Source organism: Macaca mulatta, chromosome 12, assembly GCF_049350105.2.
Source record: "Macaca mulatta isolate MMU2019108-1 chromosome 12, T2T-MMU8v2.0, whole genome shotgun sequence".
NCBI classification, from domain to species: domain Eukaryota; kingdom Metazoa; phylum Chordata; class Mammalia; order Primates; family Cercopithecidae; genus Macaca; species Macaca mulatta.
Window position 1 is genome coordinate 15762457 of NC_133417.1, and position 16225 is coordinate 15778681.

General features: G+C 48.3%; 1 pseudogene; it reads left to right on the forward strand.

The window, feature by feature from the left end:
* Positions 1 to 1729: 1729 nt before the first annotated feature.
* Positions 1730 to 16225, forward strand: part of LOC106992543 (large ribosomal subunit protein uL11 pseudogene) — a 40127-nt pseudogene continuing 25631 nt past the window's right edge.

The following is a 16225-nucleotide window of genomic DNA, read 5'->3' on the forward strand; positions in this document are numbered from 1 at the left end:
CCAGGCTGGAGTGCAGTGGTGCCATCTTGGTCAGGCTGGTCTCGAACTCCTCAACTCAGGTGATCCTCCTGCCTTGGCCTCCCAAAGTGCTGGGATTATAGGCGTGAGCCACCGCTCCCGGCTGGTATGTTTATAAGAATCTGCCAGAAGCCAGGCCTGTTAGCATGTGCCCATAGCCCTAGCTATTCAGGAGGCTGAATTAAAACCTGATTGTGTTTGAATAAAAGCACTGTCAGGCCAGGTGCAGTGGCTCACGCCTGTAATCCCTGCACATCGGGAGGCTGAGGCAGGTGGGTAGCTTGAGCTTAGGAGTTCAAAACCAGCCTGGGTCGGCCGGGCGCGGTGGCTCAAGCCTGTAATCCCAGCACTTTGGGAGGCCGAGACGGGCGGATCACAAGGTCAGGAGATCGAGACCATCCTGGCTAACATGGTGAAACCCCGTCTCTACTAAAAATACAAAAAACTAGCCGGGCGAGGTGGCGGGCGCCTGTAGTCCCAGCTACTTGGGAGGCTGAGGCAGGAGAATGGCGTAAACCCGGGAGGCGGAGCTTGCAGTGAGCTGAGATCCGGCCACTGCACTCCAGCCTGGGCGACAGAGCGAGACTCTGTCTCAAAAAAAACAAAACAAAACAAAACAAAACAAAACCAGCCTGGGGCCAGGCACAGTGGCTCATGCCTGTCATTCCAGCACTTTGAGAGGCCGAGGCAGGTGGATCATCTGAGGTTCATCTCCCTGGCCAACATGGTGAAAACCCAACTCTACTAAAAATACAAAATTAGCTGGGGGTGGTGGTGGGCGCCTGTAATTCCAGCTACTCAGGAAGCTGAGGCAGGAGAATCACTTGAACCCAGGAGGCGGAGGTTGCAGTGAGGCAAGATCGCACCATTTCACTCTAGCCTGGGCGAAAAAACAAAACTCCGTCTCCAAACAACAACAACAACAACAACAACAACAACAACAAAAACCAGCTTGGGTAACACAGTGAAATCCTGTCTCTACAAAAAAAATACAAAAATTAGCTGGGCATGCTGGCACGCACCTGTAGTCCCAGCTACTTCAGAGGCTGAGGTGGGAGAATGGTTTGAGTCCGGGAGGTGGAGGCTGCAGTGAGCCGAGATGGTTCCACCGTACCCCAGCGTTGGCGACAGAGTGAGACCCTGTCTCAAAAAAAGATATATTTTAGGCATATTTACCGCACGCACACACACGCACACACACACACACACACAAATAGGCCAGTGCAAGATGAGCCAGAAGAGAGCTGCTTTGTTCAGTCTGAGTGACTAAGAGTGATGATGCCACCCACCCAGACAGGAAGCAGACCGGGTGAGCAGGTTTGTGGGGACAGATGAGGTCAGCTCTCGGAGGTGACAACGCTCCTGATGATCAAGCCCTCAGTAGAGGCCCGCTGTGCCCGCATGGGAGGTGCTTTGCCCTCATGTCCTTCGGCCTCGCAAGGCGAAGGCTCTTGCTTTCATTTCACAGGGGAGCTAACGGTGTTTAGCCAGTATGACCCAAATTTGTCCAGCCCGCTGTGCCTGTCTGGGTTTGGGTGCTGAGGGCCATCCCTTGTGATGCGGCCAGCAGGCAAGGGGCGACCCCGAGCTGAGAGAGCAGATGAGAGTCAGAGGAGCTGCAGCGTTTCCTGCACTGAGATCCTGGTAAAGCCACAGGCTCGGCTTGGCCCCCGCAGGCGGGAAGAAAGAGGAAGAGACGGGGAAGCCCTACATGGAAGACACTCTCTCTACTGAGTCCTGCCGATCACAGCAGCTCCTCCTGGAGAAGTGTCCACCCCGGTGTTCCCGAGTGAAGACCTCGGCCTTGCTCAGCACCTGCCCAGCAGCTGATGCTGGGGCCTTTGCCAAGCATGAGGAGAGGAGCCAGCTCAAAGTGACTCATTCTAAATCAGGCTGGCTCCATGGATCCAGATCAACGCCCTGGACCGCACCTGGCAGTGAGGAACCAGTGGGAGGAGAGGTACATGCAGGACTCCACTGGACAGCACGTCGTCTCTCGGCGCAAGCAAAGACACCAGCCTTGCACAGAGCCAGCCCAGCCAGGGAAGAGTAGAGAGGAGGCAAGGCTGGGGGCTGCTGGGTGACTGTTAATCCCCAAGCCCGGTGAAAATCTGTACAGGTTTTGAGGAGGAGGTAACTTCCCAGCTCCAAATAATAGAAGCATCCAGAAGGAAATAACCAGAGGCTTCTGCCAATTGATCTGGAGACTGGGAAAAGGTCCCACAGTTATTAATAACCTCTGTGTTCCGGGAACTGATTTCATGCACCAGACAAAGGGATTAAAAAGTTGCTGGTGAAGGCAAAGTGGTTTCAGCCAAACCTCTCCTTTCTGTCTCCCAATAAATGAGCATTTTTCTCCACAGGAACCCTTCGAGCTGATTGGCCCTTTGACAAATCTGGTGAGCTGGGAGCTGTGTGGCTGATTGGCATATTTTGATAACCACTCTGTCGTCGTGAAGTACTTTCTTCCGGCAACCCCCATTTCGTTCGCTCTGAGTATGGGGGTGAAAACAGTTGCTTCTGTGGCTTCTGGAAAACAGCTGAGGATGGAGCCCACTCCTGGCCTGAGTCCTTAGCAGCATGTCCTATAGGAATCCTGGAAGAGAGACACTATATTAATTAATCCTTGCAAAGTTAATGCAATGAACTTCAACTTGTACAATGGAGTTGTGGTAATGCTGTTACACAGCTGCCCTTTCGCAGGTACTGGGCCCACTAGTAAGAGGATACAAATAAATAGGTTAAGATCTGAGAGACGGCCGAGCGCGGTGGCTGAAGCCTGTAATCCCAGCACTTTGGGAGGCCGAGACGGGCTGATCACGAGGTCAGGAGATCGAGACCATCCTGGCTAACATGGTGAAACCCTGTCTCCACTAAAAAAAAAAACACAAAAAACTAGGCAGGCGAGGTGGCAGGCCCCTGTAGTCCCAGCTACTCGGGAGGCTGAGGCAGGAGAATGGCATAAACCTGGGAGGCAGAGCTTGCAGTGAGCTGAGATCCGGCCACTGCACTCCAGCCTGGGCGACAGAACGAGACTCCGTCTCAAAAAAAAAAAAAAAAAAAAAAAAGATCTGTGAGACTATTAGAAAGACAGCTTCCTGTAGAGACAGTGTTAGAAACCACAGTCAGGGCTGGGCGCGGTGGCTCACGCCTGTAATCCCAACACTTTGGGAGACCAAGGCAGGCAGATCATGAGGTCAGGAGTTGGAGACTAGACTGGCCAACATGATGAAACCCCATTTCTACTAAAAAAAATACAAAAATTAGCCGGGCGTGGTGGTGGGCACTTGTAATCCCAGCTACTCAGGAGGCTGAGGCAGGAGAATCACTTGAACCTGGGAGGCGGAGCTTGCAGAGAGCCAAGATGGTGCCATTGCACTCCAGCCTGGGCGACAAGAGACAAGAGCAAGACTCTGTCTCTTACTAAACTATGAGCAACTGGAAGGAAGGGTAAGTGTCTCACCCGCATCCATACCCATACTGACAGTGCCCATCAAGATTAGCTGCTCTGTAAATTAATAATAATTGAATGCTGTTGTGACATGGTATTATTTCAAAAGACAACCAGCCACTGCTTACAACTCCATTCCTGTGATAATTGATTTCCTGGTCTCAGCCAAGGAGATAAGAACCGAAACCGCCTTTGCAAAATTATGACTGAGACAATGAAAGAGATCTAACTTAACCGGCTCAGTCTTGCTTCTAACCTCTAAGCTATCCTTATTCTTTCCTGGACATAGGCTAAACTAACTTTGGGAGAAACTTAGTTTATAGTTAAACAAAGATAGTAACAGCTCTTTCCCAAGCAGACCTCCTCCTTGCCTGAGGACTAGATTGCCTTTGTAGCTACAAGATGAGAAATTATGGTTTAGGAGTCATGCAGCTGGAGGCTACAGGATTCTGACCCTCCCTACACTGCTCCTAAGATCAGTGCCTGAGATATTCTTCAGACCCTGCACTTGATGGATCAGCTGGCTCCACCCAGATCAATCAACTGGCTCATCTGATCTGGTGGCCCCCACCCATGAACTGACTCAGCGCAAGAAGACAGCTTCGACTCCCTATGATTTCATCTCTGACCTGACCAATCAGCACTCTTGGCTCACTGGCTTCCCCTCACCCACCAAATTATCTTTAAAAGCTCTGCTCCCCGAATGCTTGGAGAGACTGATTTGAGTAATAACAAAGCTCCAGTCTCCCGCACAGCCAGCTCTGGGTAAATTACTCTTTCTCTATTGCAATTCCCCTGTCTTGATGAATCGGCTCTGTCTAGGCAGCGGGCAAGGTGAACCTCTTGGGTGGTTACAGAACTGACTCTTGTCTTTGTTCCCACCTGTTCCCATTGGTGGGATCCCCGGTCCCCAAGCACAGTCAGGAGCAGGTCTTTGCTAGGCTCTCACAGCCCAGCCCTGGTCAAGTTCACAGTTCCTCTGTGCACTCAGCACATGCAAAGGTAAATTCTTCTTTCCTATCCCTCTTCCAGCAGCCCCTTTGTCTACTGATATAAATGTTGACCAGAGGTTTTCTAACTCCCTCTCAAAGCCTCCCACCTAAATTACTGTAAAAGACGCTTAACTGGCCTTTGGTCCCTTTCAACCCATTTTCCTTTCTGCAGTGAGAGTGCTTTTTTTTTGTTGTTTCTTTTCTTTTCTTTTCTTCTCTTTTCCTTTTTAAGACTGAGTCTCGCTCTGTTGCCCAGGCTGGAGTGCAGTGGCACAATCTTGGCTCACCGCAACTTCCATCTCCCGGGTTCAAGTGATTCTCCTGCCTCAGCCTCCTAAGTAGCTGGGACCACAGGCACGTGCCACCATGCTCGGCTGATTTTTGTAGTTTTAGTAGAGATGGGTTTTGTCCATGTTGACCGGGGTAGTCTTGAACTCCTGATCTCAGGTGATCCATCCACCTCGGCCTCCCAAAGTGCTGGGATTACAGGCGTGAGCCACCGAGCCCAGCCTCATTGGTCTATTTTTTTTTTTTTTTTTTGAAACGGAGTTTTGCTCTTGTTGCCCAGGCTGGAGTGCAATGGCACGATCTTGGCTCACTGCAACCTCTGCCTGCCAGGTTCAAGCAATTCTCCTGCCTCAGCCTCCCAAGTAGCTGAAGTACAGGCATGCGCCACCACCCCCGGCTAATTTTGTATTTTTTGTAGAGACGGGGTTTCTCCATGTTGGTCAGGCTGGTCTCGAACTCCCGACCTCAGGTGATGCACCCACGTCGGCCTCCCAAAGTGCCGGGATTATAATCTATTTTTTAAAAGGACTTTTGGATAGGAAATTAGCACAGAGAGCTTTAAAACCCACCCACTACAGAAGAGGATAGGGTGCCTCTTGTCTCCTGGTGGTCCGAGGGCAGGGCCTCCTTTGGGCCTCCTTCCCCTGCCCTCTCCCTGTCCACAGTCCTCTGTCTTTCCCTCAGCAGTGTCCTTCCTGTTGGTCTTCCTCTCTGTTCCCACTGCCCAGCTCTGGTTTCTGCTCCAATACCTTCTTATCCCCAGGTGTTCCCACCCAGACTCTGCCTCCTAGAAGCTGCCCTACAAGTGCTGCCAGGGAAGCTGCCTAAGGTTCAGCCCCTGCCCTACCGGCCCTCGGCCTCTGAGGCTGCCCTCCAGCTTGTCCCACTGACCACGACTGATGTGTGTCCCCCCGCACCGGATGGACTTCCTTTCCAAACTGCTTGGAGAGAGAGCCCTTCTTTCTCCCAAGAGTCAGCACAAGTTCTCCTTCCTTAGAAAGGGCCCTGAACTCTTCCTGCCAGCCCTACCTGAATTTCTCTCTCTCCTTTGTGCTCCTACAACAGTGACCCTATTCTGACTCGTGCTCTGTAGCCACTTGGCTACTTTCCAATCTCTTCTAAGATAAGCAAACTCCTGGAAGGAAAAAACAAGGCCCATTTACCTTTGAGTGTCCCCAGGGCTAGCCAGTGCCCTGCATAGAGGAAGCCACAGTCAGCAAGTGTGGAATCTGGAAAGCTCTCAGAGGAATCTTTGCCAGGCCCAGGTGCAGAGACTGGACTGGGGGTTGTTTTTTTAGCTTATCGGAGCCTCCATTTCCTCAGACTGGGAAAGTGGTTTTTCCTCACAGGCTGGCAGAGAGAATGCAACCAGTGTAAATTAAAGACAGTATTTGATAAATGTGGGTCCCCCTAGGCGGGAGCAGGACTGGCTGTTAGGTGTCAAGGGTCTGTGAAACAATCCCCTCCCCAGGGCAAGTGGCTGGTGCAGGGCTGGTCCAGAATCATTGAAGGCAGAGAAGCCTGGCTTGGGAGAGGAAGGTCCATCCTCCAGCAGGGAAGGAGAGGGGTGTGAGTGCTTCCATGGTGTCCCGTCCACAGATGCTCAAGGCCCCTGTGCAATTGGGCTTAGGAACAGGGTCACATGCAGAGGTCTGCACTGAAGGTGCAGCCAGCCAAGCTTCATCCTTGCTTCCCAGCCCCAGCTGTTCCTCTTCCCTCTGTCCCAGCCATTTCCTTGGGCTCTTCCTGTGGGCCGAAGGCAGGAGGCAGCCAACAGCAGCCACACCAAGGGAGGCCTGGCACTGAGCACGGATGCATGTGCCTTTAGCCCTTGAGTGCCAGTGCCATAATGTGGCCTCAGCCCTAGGGGCACAGATTCAATGTCTCAATGTGGAGAGGTTCTTCTGATGTGCCCTCTTAATAGGGCAACCAGAGAGGCCTCAGTTCCAACTGGAAGGCCATTCCTTTAGCCTTTCACCCATTCATTAACAAATGTTTATTAAGCATCTACATGCGTTAGGCACTGTTCTATGGGGCACAGCCTGCTTCTAAACAGACTAACAAGCAGTCCTGCTGTGAGCCCCATCCTGCCCTCTCCTGTGCCTGTTCCTTCCCATTGGACTCCTTGACCTCCAGGCCCTGTAGCAGCTGTAAGGAACAGCTTTCTCTACCCCGCCACTCCCCGCCACAGAGTCTTGCTCTATTCCCCAGGCTGGAGTGCAGTGGCACGATCTCGGCTCACTACAATCTCCACCTCCCGGCTTCAAGCAATTCTCCTGCCTCAGCCTCCCAAGTAGCTGGGATTACAGGTGCACGCCACAACACCCACCTGATTTTTGTATTTTTAGTAGAGATGGGGTTTCACCATGTTGGCTAGGCTGGTCTCAAACTCCTGACCTTGTGATCCACCTGCCTTGGCCTCCCAAAATGCTGGGATTACAGACGTGAGCCACCGCGCCTGGCCAGCAGCAGCTTTCTCTGTGCAGTGCTAGTTCTCTGTCCCTTACTTTTTGGCTTCCTCTACTTTGTGGACATCTCCAAGCTGTTGTCATCTTCTTTCTCCTATTTCTTTGTCTTTTGGATTTATGCCTGCTCTAATACTTTTGTTAACTTTAGTGATGCTTCAAGTAGGAAGAAGAAATAAATTCTGATGTTCCATCTGCCATATTTGACTAGAATTTCCTTCGAACTGAGTTTTCACTTAAAGTATTTTTACAATGATTTATGAAGTCTGGATGTTTTCAATTTGAAAATGGCAGTTATTTTAGAAATTTACAAATAATATACAAGTGTAAAGAAGAATATAAAGATGACTTGTCATCTCAGAAATTCAGAAGTAACCCCTCTTAACATTTTGATATATATACATATGTAGATACACATTAGTTAAAGGGAATTAAATAACTCTTTCTGTTTGCTTAAGTTTGATGCTGGCATTTGGATGCTGCCAGCTTGGTGGAAGGCTTTTGCTGTGGGAGGCACTTGCAAGCCTTGCTAGGACACAGGAGTAGCCCTTGTCATGCTGACATTGGTGCCTCTCACCTTCCCTCAGGCCTGCCTCTCTCCCCTAGTGAGCCTCGGCCTAGACTGCCCACTTCCACTGGAGATGTTCATCATCAAGTCACTTACCAACCCAAACCACAGTTCTTTTTTTTTTTTTTTTTTTTTTTTTTTGAGACGGAGTCTCGGTCTGTAGCCCAGGCTGGAGTGCAGTGGCCGGATCTCAGCTCACTGCAAGCTCCGCCTCCCGGGTTCACGCCATTCTCCGGCCTCAGCCTCCCGAGTAGCTGGGACTACAGGCGCTGCCACCTCGCCCGGCTATTTTTTGTATTTTTTAGTAGAGACGGGGTTTCACCGTGTTAGCCAGGATGGTCTCAATCTTCTGACCTCGTGATCCGCCCGTCTCGGCCTCCCAAAGTGCTGGGATTACAGGCGTGAGCCACCGCGCCCGGCCCAAACCACAGTTCTTACCTGCAGTGCCTGAAGGAGGGTAAGAAACAGAATCTGGATGTGCCTTCCCCAACTCTGTCATCCCTAGGAATATTCTCCCAGGTTGTGACAGAGCCTGGAAAAAAGCCGTTTGCGATGACCTCGCTGTACCCAGACTTCTACCAGAGTCCCTGACCTTTTTCTGGCCCTTGGTGATCCCTGATGGGGAATTGTCAGTTGGGGGAAAGGTGATTTGTTTCATTCCATCCGCCAAATGCAAATGACCAACATTTTGGGTCTTAGCCAATTTTGAGGTTTTGGATTCAGAATATGTTCTGTTGGGGCTCAGGGCACACCATCCCAAAATATGACACTAAAAAATCTTCCACCCCAATAAATTGCAGATCTTTTCAAAAAATATTTATGAGAGACAGAGACTTATATTGCTGGTGGGCATGTATACTAGCAAAAGCTTTTGGGAAGTAATTTTTTAATTTTTTAAATCTTTTTACCTTTTTTTAAAAAATAATAGAGGCAGGTTCTTGCTATGTTGCCCAGGCAGATCTCAAACTGCTGGACTCCCAAAGTGCTGGGATTATAGTCATGAGTCACCGTGCCCTGCTGGAAAGTCATTTTTAAAGTGTCAAGAACCTTAAAAATGTTTGTACTTTTTGATCTTTTTTCTGGGACTCTAGCCTAAGGAAATAATTCTAAATACAATAAAAGCTTTCTGTACCAAAATACCAATTGCAACATTATTAATAACGTAAAAAAATGATACCAAAACACTCAACTATAGGAGAATAGTACTGTGAATTGTAATCATGAAAAACTCATTATAATAAAGCCAAATGATTATTATTGAAATAAATTAAAACAACTAAATCAGTATTTAATATAGAGTTCGATGATGGCTGTGTTAAAACAAGAGTAATGTATGGCTGGGCGCGGTGGCTCATGCATGTAATCCCAGCACTTTGGGAGGCCGAGGCGGGCGGATCACCTGAGGTCGGAAGTTCGAGACCAGCCTGACCAACATGGAGAAACCCCATCTCTATTAAAAATACAAAAAATTAGCTGGGCATGGTGGTGCATACCTGGAATCCCAGCTACTCAGGAGGCTGAGGTAGGAGAATCACTTGAACCTAGGAGGTGGAGGTTGCGATGAGCTGAGATCGCGCCATTGCACTGCAGCCTGGGCAACAAGAGTGAAACTCCATCTCAAAAAAAAAAAAAAAACCAAGAGTAATGTATATAGTGAGACATTTTAATACTAGTTGTCTTTGGATAATGAAACAGAGAAAATTTTATTTTTTTCTACTTTGTTTGTTTGCTTGAGACGGAGTTTCACTCTTGTTACCCAGGCTGGAGTGCAATAGTGCGATCTTGGCTTACCACAACCTCCACCTCCCAGGTTCAAGCAATTCTCCTGCCTCAGCCTCCCTAGTAGCTGGGATTACAGGCAACCGCCATCACACCCAGGTAATTTTTTGTATTTTTAGTAGAGACAGGGTTTCACTATGTTGGCCAGGCTGGTCTCAAACTCCTGACCTCAGGCAATCCATCCATCTCAGTCCCGCAAAGTGCTGGGATTGCAGGCGTGAGCCACCGTACCTGACTACTTTCTTTTTAATAGTACAAACTTTGTTCATAAATAAGACTTTGACTGGGCACAGTGGCTCACGTCTGTAATCCCAGCACTTTGTGAGGCGGAGGCAGGCGGATCACCTGAGGTCAGATGTTTGAAACCAGCCTGGCCAACATAGTGGATCAGCCTGACCAGCATGGTGAAACCCTATCTCTACTAAAAATACAAAAATTCACCAGTCATGGTGGCGGGTGCCTTTAGTCCCAGCTACATGGGAGGCTGAGGCAGGAGAATCGCTTGAACCCAGGAGGCAAAGGTTGCAGTGAGCCAAGATTGCGCCACTGCACTCCAGCCTGGGTGACAGAACGAGACTCCATGGGAGACTGAGGCAGGCAGATCACCTGAGGTCAGGAGTTTGAGACCAGTCTGGCCAACACAGTGAAACCCTATCTCTACTAAAAATACAAAAATTAGCTGGGCGTGGTGGCGCACCCCTGTAATCCCAGCTACTCAGGATGCTGAGGCAGGAGAATCGCTTAAACCCGGGAGGCAGAGGTTGCAGTGAGCTGAGATTGCACCACTGCACTCCAGTCTGGGCAACACAGCGAGACTCCATCTCACAAAAGAAAAAAAAAAATTAGCCTAGGGTGGTGGCGTTTGCCTGTAATCCCAGCTACCCAGGAGGTTGAGGCAGGAGAATCACTGAACCCAGGAGGCAGTGGTTGCAGTGAGCCAAGATCATACCACTGCACTCCAGCCTGGGTGACAGAGCGAGACTCTGTCTTAAAAAAACAAAAAGAGAATAGTAGAAGGCAACATGCCATTTTATTTAAAATTGCGAATTAGGTTTTTTAGATGGATGACAGTTGAGATCATTAAATCCCATTTCTGCCTCTCAGATATCCACAAAATAGTACATTAAATACTCAGTCCTAAGAAATGGCAGAGATTCCAAATTGCCTCTCAATACCAGAGGGAACGGCCCAGTTTCTTCCCTCACAATAAAGGTACATCATTTGATAAACGAAGGAGTGTAGCATTAAGACTCTTACAGGATTGTGTTGCAGAAGTTACTTCCATGTCTTCATTCACAGTGTGCATTCTCACCTTCATTTCCCACTCAGTAACACTGCCAGTTTCATCATCTCTTCTTTCAACTTCATTTAAAAGAGGATGCTGACTGGAATTTGGCATAATAGTATCCACCACAGCCAGGTTCCTGTAGTCCCCGCTACACAGGAGGCTGAGGAGAGAGATTTTCTTGAACCCAGAAGTTCGAGACCAGCCTGAACAAAACAGGGAGACTCCAGATTTGCAGACAACACACAACAGAAGCATTTCAGATGGGACAGTAGACTTTCTTGAGATACACTTGATTTTAATTTTAAGCAGAGGAATTTCCTGGAGAGTTTCACTCATGAGGATAGTAGAAAAACTCATAGTAAACATTCAGTAAAACAGGTTATAGGGCGGTCATCTCCTTCAACACTTTATCGGGGTTTGTATACGAATTCTGAAATATTGTAGGCCTAATCCTGGCACAGAACCAAAGCTGGCTACATTGTACTTGAACAGCTGACCAGTCCCCAGCACAGATTCGTATAAAGTCATGGAGAAGACAGAGCCCTCTTAACCCCAGAAAAGTCTTTATTTGCCCTGGTTGAAAATCAAATCTCATTCAAGAAACTTTTGCTACTTTTCTATAGTTTACAAATAATCTTATTGCTTTTATAATTGGAAAAACAACAGTAAACCCACTGTTCAAGGGAAACAGCCAGTTGTACTTTCCATTAGTCAACGCTACTGTTTGGATCACAGATTTTTTTCTAGAAATGGAATGAGTATGAGCTTATCTTCTGCAACCATTTATTTGATTTATGAGAAAACTGAGGTTTGAAGAAAGGCAATGTCTCCAAATCAATCCTGCCTCCTGGTCCTCTGGCCCTCACTCCACACTGTCTTGGAGCATGACTGTGGCACAGTGTGGCACCTACCAGGCCCTTCATAGCATCTCAGTGAGTTACAGAGGATTGGGCTCAAGGTAGCTGATCCTGGGGGTGACGGATGTTCTACGTTCTTGCGGAGAGGAGGGAGCTGGAGTTGGAAATATGCTGCATGATATGGTTCAGATGTGTGTCCCCTCCACATCTCATGTTGAAATGCGATTCCCTCCCATTGGGCATATACTCAAAGGAATATAAATCATTCTACTCTAAAGACACATGGCCAGGCATTGTGGCTCACGCCTGTAATCCCAGCACTTTGGGAGGCCGAGGCAGGCAGATCATGAGGTCAGGAGTTTGAGGCCAGCCTGACCAACATGGCAAAACCCCTTCTCTACTAAAAATACAAAAAATTAGCTGAGTATGGTGGCGTGCACTTGTAATCCCACCTACTCGGGAGGCTGAGGTAGGATAATTGCTTGAACCTGGGAGGCGGAGGTTGCAGTGAGCCGAGATCTTGCCACTGCACTCCAGCCTGGGTGACAGAGCAAGACCCTGTCTCAAAAATAAATAAATAAATAAATAAACACATGTACAGGTATGTTTATTGCAGTACTATTTACAATAGCAAAGACTTGGAACCAACCCAAATGCTCATCAATGATAGACTGAATTAAGAAGTGGCAAATATACAACATGGAATACTATGCAGCCATAAAAATGAATGAGTTCATGTCCTTTGCAGGGACATGGATGAAGCTGGAAGCCATTATCCTCAGCAAACTAACACAGGAACAGAAAACCAAACACCACATGTTCTCATAAGTGGTAGCTGAACATTGAGAACACATAGACACAGGGATGGGAACATCACACACCAGGACCTATGGGGGGAGGGGCAAGGGGAGGAAGAGCATTAGGACAAATACCTAATGCATGTGGGGCTTAAAACCGAGATGACGGGTTGATAGGTGCAGCAGACCACCATGGCACATGTAAACCTATGTAACCTGCACGTTCTGCACATGTATCCCAGAACTTAAAATAAAATTAAAAAACAAAGAAAAAGAAATGCGATTCCCAGTGTTGGAGGTGGGGCCTGGTGGGAGGTGTCTGGGTCTTGGGGGCTGATCCCTCATGAATGGCTTGGTGTCCTTGCCGTGGTGATGAGTGAGTTCTTGCTCTATTAGTTCACATGAGAGCTGGCTGTTTAAAGAAGCCTGGCTCCTCTTCCCTCTTTTGCTCTCTCTTGCGCTCTCTCTCTCCCTGTCTCTGTCTCTCTGTCCCACTCTCACCAGGTGACACACCTGCTCCTCCTTCACCTTCTGCCATGATTGAAAGCTCCCTGAGGCTTCACCAGGAGCAGATGCCAGCGCCATGCTTCCTGGCGCCTACTCAACTGTGAGCCAAATTAAACCTCTTTTATTTATAAATTACCCAGCCTCAGGTATTTCTTTATAGCAATGCAAAAATAGACTAACACAGAAACGGAGCATCACCTGAACTACAAGGCCCTCTGAGCTGGCTATTGCTTCCTCCTCAGCGACAAGTCAGGCCACAAGGTTCCTAGTAATTGCCTGTAACCTGGCCTTTTTCCTCACCCTGGCCTTCCATCAGCGTACCTGCATTCACTGGGTTTCCTGCTTGGAATGACATCTCCATCCACAGAGCTCTGCCTCCAGTTAATTCATGCTCAGCCTCAGGCCTCAACTCCACGTCCCTTCCTTGGGGAAGTCTTCCCTGACCCCTATATCAGGTTAGGCTTTTTTTTTCTTTGCTTTTCCTCCATTGACAGTTCACCACTATAATTAAGTAACCATCTCCCTATTGCGCATTAACATCTGTTTCTTCCTCCAGACCACAGGAACCTTGTGCGATTGTTTACCCAGCATCCCTGGCAACAAGCTGATCCTGGCAGATAGCGAGTGTGCAAAGCACATTAGATGAATAAATAAATGAAAATTATTGATTCTTCCAGCTCCACCAGGGGGCAGGGGCTGTAGCCTTCTTTCCCTGTTTGCTCCCTGGATCTGCTCCCATGGTGCTGGAGAAAGCAAGTGTAGCATTGCTTGTTTATTTATGCTTCCATTTGTTCAACAGATATATATTGAGAGCCTGCTATGTGCCATTTTGGAGTCAGTGGTGAACATAGCAACAAAATTCTGCCCTCACAAGATTACTCTATTTTTTTTTTTTTTTTTTTGAGATGGAGTCTCACTCTGTCGCCCAGGCTGGAGTGCCATGGTGCGATTTCAGCTCACTGCAACCTTTGTCTCCCGGGTTCCAGCAAATCTCCTGCATCAGTCTCCTGAGTAGCTGTGACTACAGGCTTGTGCCACCACGCCCGACTAATTTTTTTGTATTTTTAGTAGAGACGGGGTTTCACCATGTTGGGCAGGATGGGGTGTTGAACTCCGGACCTCAAATGATCCATGCGCCTCAGCCTCCCAAAGTGCTGGGATTACAGGTGTTAGCCACCATGCCCACCACAAGATTACATTCTATACTGAAGGAGACAGACACTAAGCAAATAAACAGGAAACTATGCTGTACACTGGTGCTAGGGCCAGAACAATTTATGAGAGAAGTGGAGGTGGGGGAGCCATACTAAATAAAATGGTTGGGAAAGCCTTCATGATAAAATATAATTGAGGAAAGACATAGGATATAACAATTTGATGAAAGGGCATGTCAGATAAAATTCGGGATAACCAGATAATTTTGAATTTTATTTTATTTTTTTATTATTTATTTATTTTTTGAGACTGAGTTTCACTCTGTCACCCAGGCTGGAGTACAGTGGCATGATCTTGGCTCACTGCAACCTCTGCCTCCCGGGTTCAAGCAATTCTCCTGCCTCAGCCTCCCAAGTAGCTGGGACTACAGGCACATGCCACCACACCGGGCTAATTTTTGTTTTTTGTTTTTTTTTTTTTTTTTTTTGAGACGGAGTCTCACGCTCTTGCCCAGGCTGGAGTGCAGTGGCGCGATCTCGGCTCACTGCAAGCTCCGCCTCCCAGGTTCCCGCCATTCTCCTGCCTCAGCCTCCTGAGTAGCTGGGACTACAGGCGCCCGCCACCGCGCCCGGCTAATTTTTTGTATTTTTAGTAGAGACGGGGTTTCACTGTGGTCTCGATCTCCTGACCTTGTGATCCGCCCGCCTCGGCTTCCCAAAGTGCTGGGATTACAGGCTTGAGCCACCGCGCCCGGCCATTTTTGTATTTTTTTAGTAGAGAAGGGGTTTCACCATGTTGGTCAGGCTGGTCTTGAACTCCAGACCTCAGGTGATCTGTCTGCCTCGCTCGGCCTCCCAAAGTGCTGGGGATTATAGGCATAAGCTACCACGTCCAGTCAAAATTTTTTCAAATTCTAATGCTTTTAATTCACAAACTGCAATTCATATTGCCATGGAGGAAACAAAATTGTTACTAACGAAGAATTATAAGAGCTGTTTTTTTTTTTTTTTTTTTTTGAGGTGGAGTCTCAGTCACCCAGTCTGGAGTACAGTGTCGGGATCTCGGCTCACTGCAACCTCCACCTCCTGGGTTCAAACAATTCTCCTGTCTCAGCCGAGTAGCTGGGATTACAGGCACCAATCATTATGCCCGGCTAATTTTTGTATTTTTGTAGAGACAGGGTTTCGTCATGTTGGCCAGGCTGGTCTCAAACTCCTGACCTTAGGTGATCTGCCCACCTCGTCCTCTCAATGTGCTGGGATTACAGGCATGAGCCACTGTGCCAGGCTAAGAGCTGTTAAAAGTAGTACCTGATCTTTGGCTTTTGGGGTACCAGGAATTACTTTTTACTGTGAGAGAGAACTTGACTTTTGTGTGTGCAGTGGCTGGCAAGTCACTGGCAAAACCTGGAAAGTGGCTGACAGGATTGTAGTGAATGGTTGTTATTGCAAGAGGCCATTTGTTCTTCATGCACTTAGATTAAAAGGCAGGTTTGAACACCTGGACGTGGTGGGAACATTCGCTACCAATGGAGAAGGCTCTGATGGAAGATGGGCTGGTCACAGAGTGGGCTGATTTGCGTTGGGTTGCCCAGTAGCCTCAGGGGAATGTTTTTACAGCAAGGTGCGCCATGGAAGCGCTGTGTGGCCTGGTCTCATGGTGTTCCTGTCTTTGGGAACCCCAGATTAAATGTAAACGTGGGATACTGGCAGGCACAAGTGGAAGCCAGCACAACTAGTGATGCAGAATTTTTTTGTTCCTTGGTTCAGCTAAATCCAGAAAAATTAGGCATGCAGAAACATTGAAAGGTGAGGATGGGGCCAGGTGTGGTGGCTCACGCCTGTAATCTCAGCATTTTGGGAGGCTGAGGTGGGCAGACACTTGAGATCAGGAGTTTAAGACCAGCCTGGCCAAATTAGTGAAACCCCATCTCTACTAAAAATACAAGAAATTAACGAGGTGTGGGGGTATGTGCCTGTAGTCCCAGCTACTCAGGAGGTTGAGGCAGGAGAATCACTTGAACCTCGGAGGCAGAGGTTGCAGTGAGCCAAGAGCATGCT